Source organism: Rhincodon typus, chromosome 7 (genome assembly GCF_021869965.1).
Source record: "Rhincodon typus isolate 14 chromosome 7, sRhiTyp1.1, whole genome shotgun sequence".
Taxonomy (NCBI): domain Eukaryota; kingdom Metazoa; phylum Chordata; class Chondrichthyes; order Orectolobiformes; family Rhincodontidae; genus Rhincodon; species Rhincodon typus.
In genome coordinates this window covers 89,290,097-89,300,358 of record NC_063338.1, presented here as the reverse complement: position 1 = coordinate 89,300,358, position 10,262 = coordinate 89,290,097, and positions in this window count along the sequence as shown.

Here is a 10,262-nt window from a genome sequence, read left to right as displayed (position 1 = left end):
AAGATTCAGGAGACGGATTCCTGAGATTCTCAAGTTGAGTAGGTTAACCTTGCATTACCTTGCAATTCAGAAATAGTGATGTAATTTCCTGAACGTATTTTTAAAGGAGTTGACTGAGTAGACAGACAATATTTCCACTGACTGTGGAGTCTTGAACATGGTCTCAGAATAAAGTTTGTGTTATTTAAAACCAGTCAACTTTGTCATTCTGAAGAATTCTGTAGCCCAGAAAGAGACAGATATGTACATTCAAGACACGTTTCTAGGTGCTTAAAGGGAAGGTGATATTGGCGGGGGGAAGAGTTCAGCTCTGAAACACTGTCAGATTCCTCGTCTCTGACCTGGTCTTGTAGCCATTGTATTTGTATGGCTAGTCCAGTTCAATTCTGATCAGTAGCCACTCCCAGAATGTTGATAGTGGGGGATTCAGTCATGGTAACATCATTGAACATCAAGTGGTGAATATTGTGCCGAACTTGCTGCATTTGTAGATGGACTATTTTTGTATCTGAGGAATCCACAAGAGGTACTGAACATCATGCAATCATCAGCAAATGTCCCTACTTCTGACGTTATGATGGAGGGAAGGTCATTGATGAAGCGACTGAAGATGTCTGGGCCAAGGACTCTACCCTGGGGAACTCCTGCAGAGATGTCCTGGATCTGAGATGATTGACCTCCAACAACCATAACCATTTTCCTTTGAGCTAGGTGTGACTCCAGAGTTACTTTCAGTTGAATGCAGCCTTGTTTCAAGAGCTGCCAATCTCACCTCACCTCTCAAATTCAACTCTTTTGTCCATGTTGTGCTGAGGTCAGGAGCTGGGTAGCCCTGGCAGAATGCAAACTAAATATTTGTCAGCCGTTTATTGTTAAGCAAGAATTGTTTGATCGCACTATTGATGACCCTTTCCATTATTTTACTGACATTCGAGAATAGACTGATGTGGTGGTAATTGGCCAGGTTGGATTTGTCATGCTTTTTATGTACAGGACATAGCTGGACAATTTCTACATAGGCGAGTAGATGCCAGTTTCATAGCTGGACTGAAACAGCTTGGCTAGGTTCACCGCAAGCTCTAGAGCCCAAGCCTTCAGTACTATTTCCAGAATATTTTCAGGGCCACCTAGTTTTTGAAGTTTCCAATGCCTTTAGCTGTTTCTTGATAATACATGAAGTGAATTAAATTGGCTGAAAAGTGGCATCTGTAATGCTAGAGACCACTGGAGGAGGCCAAGATGGGTCATCCTTTTGGCACTTCTGGCTGAAGATTGCTGCAAATAATTCAGCCTTAGTTTTTGTATTCATGTGCTAGACTCCCCCATCATTGAGTATGGGGATATTTGTGGAGCCATCTCTTTCAATGAATTGTTTAAATGTTTACCACAGGATGTGACATGATTGTAGAACTTAGATCTGAAGCCTTGGCTGTGGAATGACTGAGCCCTGTTTAACACTTACTCCTTCTGGTGCTTGCCCTGCAAATGATCTTGTTTTGTGTGATAGCTTCACCAGGTTGACACATCATTTTCAGGTTTGCCTGGTGCTGCTCCTGGCATGCCCTCCTGCACTCTCCATTGAGCCAGTGTTGATCCTTTGGCTTGAGAGCAATAGTAGCATGGCGATGATGCTGGGTCATGAGGTTGTTGAATGTATTGGAGTACAACTCTACTGTTGTTGATGGCCCACAGTGCCTCGTGGATACCCAATCTTAAGCTGCTCGATCTGTTCAAAATATGTTCCATTTCATGTGGTGCTGGTGCCACGTGACACGATGGAGTGTATCCTCATTATAAAGTTAGGATTTATCTCCACAAACACTGCGATGGTCACTCTTACTGACACTGTCATTGGACAAATGAATCTGCAGCAGACAGGTTGGTGAAGATTAGGTCAAGTATATATTTCCCTCACTACCTGCCACAGACCCAAACCTGCAGACTTGAAGGCTCCAGCCATTACTGCTGAAGTCTGACCTATCCACTTTTCTGTTCAAGTCCCCTTCTAATAAACACTAACATTCTAAAAGTTTTCCTAATTACTTACTGCACCTGCATACTAATGGTTTTTGATTCATGGACGAGGACACCCAGATCCATCTGCATCTCAGAACTCTGCAATCTCTCATCATTTAGATAATATGATTCTTTTTACATTCTTCCTGCCAACAAGGAAAATTTCACCACATTATACTCTATTTGTCAGATTTTTACCCATACACTTAACCTATCCCTTTGCAGCCTTCTTCTGTTCTTCTCACAACTTAACTTCCTTTTTGAAAAATAAATCATTCAAGAGGTGTGAGCATAGCGGCCAAGGTCTATCCCCAATGTCTGAAGCCACGTATAGGTCAGATCTGGTAAGGATGGCTGATTTCCTTTCCTAAAGGACATGAGAGAACCAGAGGGTTTGCTTGGGCTTCTGGATTGCTTGTCTGGTGTCTGTACCACTAGACCACTACTACCCAGTCTAGATTTGTGTCATCATCAAATTTAGCCCCCATACCTTGGTCCTTACATCAAGTCATTTATATAACTTGCAAAAAGTTTAGGCTTCAATGCTTGTTGAATCTGCCAACCAGAAAATGACCCATTTATGCCTCTTCTCTGTTTTCTGTTATCTAGCCAATCTTCTTATATATATAACCTGCAAAGACTTATGATATGGAGCAGTGAATGAAGGCTAGTTGAGCAGAAAGCTTGATTGATAGGAAAACAGGAGGACAAAGAACGAAAGCCTTTGTAACGAAGGGTGAACATAGTGCACAGAAGGGCATACTATAGGATACAGGCCTAGAAAGAATGAATTGGTGCGGGCAGATGATAACAATAGCATTGAATGTCAGATGGAGCAGGGGAGCTAATGTGAGGAAACTAAACATCTTCAATAGGGCAATTTTGAAAATGAAAAGGAAAGTGAGAGGATGCGGTCATTGTATTTGTAATAAAGAAGCAAATTAACACCAAGTTGAGGATGTAAGTAGATTAACTAGAAGGAAACAATTCACCAGTAAAATTAATTTACCTGCAGCAATCATCTATTAGGTAGCCACAAGATGGGCCTATTTATATTTAATAAATTATCATCTTGCAACTGGAGAGCAAGGTTACAATTGACGTTCAAGTATTTATTAACTTTACACCACAGGGGTAAAACTAATTATTCACTGTGTTAAGCCAAGCAGGAATCCTTTATCCAGTACCTGATTGTTAGGAGTACTCTAGAACTAAACTAAAATAACAGGCACGAGTACAGCAAGAGGAGAGGGAGCTGCGTTTACTGGAAAGAATCTGGGAAGACGTTAGGGAATATTTTAAATTTTATTTCATCAAGTTGGGGAAGAGAATAAACATTTCTTAGAGTTTTACCTGATCACTCACAGACAGATTGAGGGAGTTGCATGACAGATCATTTTAAAAGCAGCTTGGTTGCAAATTTATTAAGCTGTGTTTAGCAGTAAGTTGCCTGAATGACTGCAGCTCCAACGCTCATAAAGTTCAGCACTATCAAGAACAACTGGATCAGCATCAGAGGTACACTCCCTCCATCATGCACACATGCTGGTAGCAGTGTGTAACATCTACAAGGCACACAGCAACAGATTGCAAAAACTGATAAAACCACGACATCTATCCCCTGGAGGAACACGGGCAATGGATGCAGGGGGGCTACTACCAACTGTTCTTCACTGACCCACTCACCATCCAAACCTGGAAGCATCTCTCCATTCCTTCACTATTGCCGGGTCAAAATCCTGGAACACCCTCCCTATTGGCATTATGGATGTCCTTACACCACATGAACTTGTAGTGGTTCAAGAAGTCACCTCTACCTTTTCAAAAGCAATTAGGGATGGACAATAAATGCCGGCCTAGCCAGCGACATCCACGTTCCCGGACAAATAAATTAAAACAAGAAGATTGAGAATCTTGGGAGGAATGGACTGACATTGTTTATTCATTATATTACAAAAGAAATGTGCCAGGTAAACGATAGCTTCTTGGATATGATACAGGAATAAAGCTATTGTCTGATAACAAAATGTCCTTTGACATTAACCTTCAAATTTGCAGTATTTTTCCATATGTTCATGCCTGGCACACCATGTATTTGCCACCTCTACTGGTCTGTGGTGCTGAAAGGAGTGGTTTGATGTTGTTCACTGGCACCAATTCTCCTTTCTCTTTGCCTTGTTTCGGGTATATCAAGTGATTGTTAGTAGACAATACACCATTGTAGACTATCTACAAAAGAGGCACAGTCATTAACAATGTAGCTACATTTGATCAGTCATAATTACTAGGACTTTAAGGAGTTGTACAGATATATCTGCTCCCTCTGAAAGCTAGAGATGAACTCCTTGTATCCACCTATCAGTAGAATGAGGGAAGCCATTTTCAATTACTGTTACCTGACCCAAGTCTTGGACTTCATAAATACAGTGTCTGGATGTTTCACACTTTCTCAGAATGCACTCTCTGCAGACTTGATAGCCATTGTGGACTGTGGTCCCTGGTTTTGATCTGTGGATCAATTCTCCAAAGGAGGATCTTTTACCTCCCAGATAGAGTCATCGAGTCATTGAGCCATAGAGCCACAGAGACGTATAGTCATGCAACACAGAAACAGACCTTTTGATCCAACTCATCCACGCCAACCAAATTTCCCAAACTAAACCAGTCCCACTTGCCTGCATTTGGCCTGTATTCCTCTAAACTTTTCCTATTCATGTACCTATCCAAATGTCTTTTAAATGTTGTAACTGTACATGCACCTGCCACTTCTTCTGGCAGTTCATTCCACATGTGCACCACTCTCTGTGTGAAAAGCTTGCCTGTTAGGGTCCCTTTTAAATCTTTCTCCTCTGACCTTAAACCTGCGCCTTCTCGTTTTGAACTTGCGCACCCTAGGGAAAAGACCTTTGCTATTCACCTTATCTATGCCCCTCATGATATTATAAACCTCTATAAGATTACCCCTCAAACTCCTACACTCCAGTAAAAAAAAATCCCAGCCTATCCAGCCTCTCCTCATAACTCAAACTCTCCAGTCCCAGCAACATCCTGGTAAATATTTTCTGAACTCTCTCCAATTTAATAATATCCATCCTATAACAGGGTGACCAGAACTGTCCACAGTACTCCAAACATGGCCTCACCAGTGTCCTGTACAACATCAACATGACGTCCCAACTCCTATACTCAAAGGTCTGAGAAGGATATCATACTTTGTAGACCTTGTCGTTGGTCTGTTACATAATCTGGAAGACCCTTCATCTCCTGAATTTTCTTCTGCTCTGTTGAAATAAATTCTTTTCTTCTTTGTAGTATCCTGGATATCTGGATCAGTTGTGTTTTGCTTGGAAGAAATTGTCTCTTTTTTGCAGCATGCTGGTTGCTTAGACCAAACAGTTTCCTCCTGTTGACCGTGTCTTGGATCTGGAGACTTTGGCCTGGCTGTCATCGTGTCATGTGCAGCTTATTTCCCTTGAGTTGTTTACTGGACTGACCATTTTCACTCATCCGTTGTGGGTGTTTGACTGGTGAACTTTTTTTGTTTATTCTTTCACAGGATGTGAGTGTCATTGGCTAGGCCATCATTTATTGCCCATGTCAATAAAACATGGAGCTGGAGAAACACAGCAGGTCAGACAGCATCGGAGGAGCAGGAAAGTCAACGTTTTGGGTCTGGACCTTTCATTATTCTACCCCTAATTGCCCAGAGCACAGTTATGAGTCAACCACATTGCTGTGGGTCTGTAGTCACATGTAGGCCAGACCAGATAAGGATGGCAGTTTCCTTCCCTAATGGACATTAATGAACCAAATGGATTTTTCTGACAATCAGCAATGGTTTCAAGATCATCGTTAGACTCTTAATTCCATGGTGGATTCAAACTCGGGTGCCCGAAACATTACCTGGGTCACTGCATTAAAAACTTAATAACAATACCATTAGGCCATTGCCTCCCTTCATTAGATTCTTTATTATGCGACTCAGAGAGTGCAGCTCAATCAGCATTACCACTGTCACTGGAATTGACTGTTCTGCCTTTTCCATTTGTTAACCTGAACTGTATTGTGGCCCGAACAACATTAGTGAAAGAGACCCGAATGAGATCAAATCAATTGTACTGCTCACCCTTATTCTCTGTACTTGCTTTTCCTTGCAAACTTAACTGTATTTTACCTTCTGATCTGAAGACAGCAGTGTTTTCCAGATGAACCAGTCCTGTACAATTGAAGGTTAATGATGAGTTATGAGTCTTCAAACGTTTTTGAGGTTTCTGGTCACCTCACTGCTGACCCTGACTCTGCCTGTCAATGCCAAAATGTTCCTGGGGTATTCCTTCTGGTACAGCTTCCTAAAGGAAAACTGGAATCAGATGTCTTCTGTCATAAGTCATTCCTGATCTCTCAGTCTGGTTGGACTCAAAGTGTGGTGTGAGGTAAGATGTTTGATTAATGCATATTTTGATGTAATTTAGTTTGGATTTTGAAATTTGAACCATCGTGTCTGCATTTTCTTTGTGCCTATGAAGGTCTTCAATGATTAACTTATAGGTATTTCTGTAGCCATTATGATTTCTTTTAAAATACAAATTAAAGAGCGATTTCCTGACAGTAATGGGTTTTTATTTTGCTTGGCTGAACTTTACAAGCTGATAGAGTAAGCAGCTATGTATTAGACCAAAAGATGTAGGCGCAGAAGTCAGCCATTTGCCCCCTCATGTCTGTTCTGTCAGTCTCTGAGATCATAGATGATTTGATAATCCTCAACTTCACTTTACTGAATTTTCCCCATGATCCTGATTCCCTCCAGATTAAAATTCTATCTGTCTTAACCTTGAATATACCCAACCCAACCCAACCCAACCTCTGTAGCAGCCTGCAGTAAAGAATTCTACAGATTAACTACCCTCCGATTTTCCTCATCCCTCTCTTAACTGGGCAAACCCTAACTGAGATTATGTCCCTCTGGTCCTAGACTCTCCCACAAGGAGAAACAACCTTTCCACCTCTAGCCTGTCAGGTCCCTTAAGAACTTTGTATGTTTCATTAAGTTCACTTCTCATCCTCCCAAACTCCAATGTATACAGATCCAAACTACTCAACCTTACCTCATAAGAAAATCCATCCACATCCCTGATCAACCTAATGGACCTTCTCAGGACTGCCTCCAATGCCAATATATCTTTCCTCAGATAAGTGCCTGGAAACTTCTCCCACTATTCCAGCTATCACCTGACTCATGCCTTATAGAATTTTAGCAATACTTCCTTATTTTTATCAGAAACAGAAATTGATGGCAAATCTCAGCAGATCCGGCAGCATCTGTGGAGAGAAATCAAAGTTAACGTTTCAGGTCCAGTGTCCCTTCTTCAGAACGGATGGTAGCTAGGAAAAGGATGGCTTTTATGCAGAAGATAGGGTGGGGGAAGGTTTGAAGAGTAAAAGACAGGTGGATATAGAGCCCATAGAGAGAGAAAAATGGTTGGACAGACGAAGGAGTGGTGAAAGGTCAGGCTGGGGAATGAATAACTGCTAATACAGACTATTAGTGGCTGACAACAGGTAGTATGTCGTAGCAGCCCGTGTGATGCCAAGTCCTGGTGTATGAGGGAGGGGGAAAGCATTGGGAAAGGTGCTTAAGCCCTAAAATTGTTGAATTCAATATTAAGTCCAGAAGGCTTTAGGGTTTTCAAGTGGAAAATGATATGCTGTTCTTCCAGCTTTTGCTGAGCTTCACTGGAACACTACAGCAAGCCTGAGACAGAGATGTTGGCCAGGGAACAGGGTGGTGTGTTGAAGTGGCAGGCGACAGATAGCTCACGGTCTTTTCACAAGCAGAACGTAGCTGTTCTGTGAAGCGATCGCCCAGTCTACACTTCGTCTCCCCAGTAGAGAGGAGACCACAATGGGAGCAGCGGATGTAGTAGACTAGATTGTGAAAAGTGCAAGTAAAGTGTTGCCTCACCTGGAAGGTGTCTTTGGGCTCTTGGATACTGGGGACGGAGGAAGTGAATGACCAGGTGTTACACCTTCTACGATGGCAGGGGAAGGTGCTGTGGGGCTGCAGGGACTTTGGGAGCGATAAAGGAGTAGACCAGGTTGTCCCAAGGATACAGTCCTTGCAGAAAGCTGAAAAGGAGGACAGTGGAATATGTGAGACAACAAGGTGCAGGGCTGGATGAACACAGCAGGCCAAGCAGCATCATAGGAGCAGAGAGGCTGATGTTTCGGGCCAAGACCCTTCATCAGAAAAGAGGGAGGGGAAGGGGGTTCTGAAATAAATAGGGAGAGAGTGGGAGGCGGATAGAAGAGGGATAGAGGAGAGGAAACAAACAGGTTGAAGAGGCGGGGATGGAGCCAGTAAAGGTGAGTGTAGGTAGAGAGTTAGGAAGGGGATAGGTCAGTCCAGGGAGGACGGACAGGTCAAGGGGGCGGGATGAGGTTGGTCGGTAGGAGATGGAGGTGCGGCTTGAGGTGGGAGGAGGGGATAGGTGGGAAGAAGAACAGTTAGGGAGGCAGGGACGAGCTGGACTGGTTTTGGGATGCGGTAGGGGGAGGGGAGATTTTGAAACTTGTGAAATCCAGATCATCCCCAATGGACTACAATCCACATTCAAGCCTTCCCAATTTGGCCCCAACCGTGACAATATCTACACTCATGGTATTGAGATCCTTCAGAAGCGTTTCTCCCTGCGACTTCTGAAACACACACTTGCAGCAATGCGCCAGCATCTCCAGGCACTACAATCAAACCTACCCCAGCTCACAGCCTCCCTCTCCCAGACCTGCAAAGGACCTCTCCTGTTTTTTATTCTTCGTAGGATCCACAACCTGAACTCACAATTCTACTCAGCTTTATTGGACACTAAAAACCATAAGTACAGTAAACTTACTGGTGCCTACCACCCAAAACGGGCTTCCTCCACCCCCCCAAATCCCCAGCCGTACCCAGGACCTTCCCCACAATGCGTCCGCCGCCATTGGCCATGAGGCCACTATCGGAGAACCCACAGATGACGTCACATCTGCCACCGCCGGGTTCCCCACTTCCGGGACAGCAAACACCATCGCTGCCGTTGCCACCGACACTGAAGTCGCGACTACCCTCACCGCTACTGCCGCCGCCTACCCCGCTCCTCCTACCTCCGACGCCGCTCCGCCCATCACCGACGCGGACGCAATTCCACCCACCGCCGGCACAACTCCGCCCACCGCCGACGCAACTCCGCCCACAGCCGACGCCGACGTCACTCCGCCCACTGCCTCCACAGCCAGCAGCTCCAGAGGAGACAGCAGCACCCAGCCCTGCCGAGTCTTCACCATCCCCCCAGACCTACCCCTTACTGAGGACGAACGGTCAGTCCTCAGTAAAGGGCTCACCTTTGTCCCCCTCCACCCACAGATCAACGAATACCGCTCACGCTTGGACATAGAGCAGTTTTTCCGCCGCCTCCGCCTCCACGCTTACTTCTTTAACCGTGAACCTAACCCTCCCTCTACTGACCTCTTCTCCCGCTTCCAACACACCTCCTCCTCCTGGACACCACCCCAAGGCCTCCTACCCTCCCTCGACCTCTTCATCTCCAACTGCCGTCGAGACATCAATCGCCTCAACCTCTCCACCCCTCTCACCCACTCCAACCTCTCCCCCGCAGAAAGTGCAGCCCTCCGCTCCCTCCGCTCCAATCCCAACCTCACCATAAAACCCGCGGACAAGGGAGGCGCAGTTGTAGTATGGCGCACTGACCTCTACATCACCGAGGCCAGACGCCAGCTCTCTGACACCTCCTCCTACCGCCCCCTTGATCATGACCCCACCCCTGAGCACCAAACCATCATCTCCCAAACCATCCACAACCTCATCACCTCAGGTGATCTCCGAGCCACGGCCTCCACCCTCATCGTTCCCCAACCTCGCACTCAGCTTCTATCTCCTTTCCAAAATCCACAAACCTGACTGCCCTGGTCGACCCATTGTCTCCGCCTGCTCCTGCCCCACCGAACTGATCTCCAACTATCTCGACTCCATTTTCTCCCCCTTGGTCCAGGAACTCCCTACCTATGTCCGTGACATCACCCACGCCCTCCACCTCCTCCAGAATTTCCAATTCCCCGGTCCCCAACACCTCATCTTTACCATGGACGTCCAGTCCCTCTACACCTGCATTCCCCATGCAGATGGCCTTAAGGCCCTCCGCTTCTTCCTGTCCCGCAGGCCCGACCAGTCCCCCTCCACTGATACCCTCATC